General features: G+C 39.0%; 1 protein-coding gene across 3 annotated transcripts in view; it reads left to right on the forward strand.

Moving 5' to 3' along the window:
- The window catches only part of LOC109958689 (lamin-A-like), a 15,965-nt gene that overhangs the window by 874 nt on the left and 13,629 nt on the right, over positions 1–1,462 (forward strand). The window contains exon 1 of one of the 3 annotated variants that reach the window (XM_020597539.1): positions 7–36. The exons of the other annotated variants lie outside the window; for them this stretch is intronic. The gene's annotated coding sequence lies outside the window, so the exon portion shown is untranslated. Of the gene's footprint in view, positions 1–6; positions 37–1,462 lie in introns of those variants that run through there. 3 annotated transcript variants of the gene reach the window in all.

A 1,462-nucleotide genomic window follows, 5' to 3' on the forward strand; every position in this document is an offset into this window, starting at 1 on the left:
TTCCCTTACACCATTGGCTAACAAGGAACATAAAGAGTAAGGTTTTATATCCACTAACCTGTCATATGGCATTATGGTTTTTAAAAATGTCAAACAAGATATCAGTATATATATGCAACACCAAAAATTTAATTTGACCTCCGCCGTGTCCTGGTTATTAGCCTGTGCACATTTTACATTAACATATATTATTGGATTACAGCCTAATTATTGATGCATTTTTGTGTGCTTCAAATGGTAAAGGCGAAGCTAATGTATAAGTTCGGAGGTTGAAACTAACTAGGTACCTTTACTCCAGTACTGTACTTAAGTACAATTTAGAGGTATCTGTACTTTGCGTATTTTCATTGACTGCCACGTCATATTTTGATTTCATTACAGAGAAAGAAACTGTACTTTGTACTCACTACATTTATTTGATATTTGCTTATAATTAGGCTACACTGAATTTTGTTTTCAACATGTCCAGGGTGTACCCCGCCTCTCGCCCACAGCTGGCTGGGATTGGCTCCAGCCCCCCGTGAGTCCGTTTGGGACTAAGCGGTTTGGAAAATGGATGGATGGATGGATGAATTTTGTTTTATTAATCTCATTCAGAAACGTAGCCAAGTTATCAGGAATGGTACATAGCTTCTGTAATAAACCACACTCAGATATAAACACTTGTTTTATTGTAGTATCAGAATTAGTCATGCCAGTGGTTATATTTCCATGCTGTGGTGACTTTCAGTGTAGACAAAAGCTGGTTAGTTAACTATCATCACTCAAATCCAAACTGCTCTCAGCACAGTCCTGACCATTGTTGTTTTATGGTGTTCTGTCAGTGGCAATGGTTCCCAAAAATTTGAGTGATTATTGCGAAACAAAACAAACAAAAAAAAAAGAAAAGCCACTTCGGGTGTCCACTAAAATGCAGCAGGACTGGTGGGCCAGAGGCTGATGTCAAACCAAGACCTCACATGACCGAACCTCTATTTCAGTGAAGTACACCGGTGGACTTATTCAGCAGATAATACAAATAAAATGCATTTTAATGCCCACTACAAATGATTCACACATTGAAAATCAGCTCAATATTCCCATTTATCTGCACATTGCACCCAACAGGGATGCAGAGATCTAACCTTTATATGTAGACGTCTTTGAGTGTGGGAACCACTTGCCAGTGCACTGTCCCAGTAACCTGAGCTATGTTAACCTAGATTCTCCAACAGGCTTTCATTAAGGCCTTGTACTAAAAATAAAAACCCCCATGCATGTGATACAAAGCTGCTTACCCTTTGACTGTCAGAAAAGTATTGAAGTTTTCAAATTTATTGACATTGGACTGTGTTTATAAAGTTTGTGAGCTCTGCCTAGTGCTTGAAACGTCAGTGTTAGGAGGCAGAAACTGAAAACTGCACACAGACATGATCCACTGACAAACTATCCGTGGTGACAGCAACGAGCATGATCAGAAGAT

Source organism: Monopterus albus, unplaced genomic scaffold (assembly GCF_001952655.1).
Source record: "Monopterus albus unplaced genomic scaffold, M_albus_1.0 scaffold34.1, whole genome shotgun sequence".
NCBI lineage: Eukaryota > Metazoa > Chordata > Actinopteri > Synbranchiformes > Synbranchidae > Monopterus > Monopterus albus.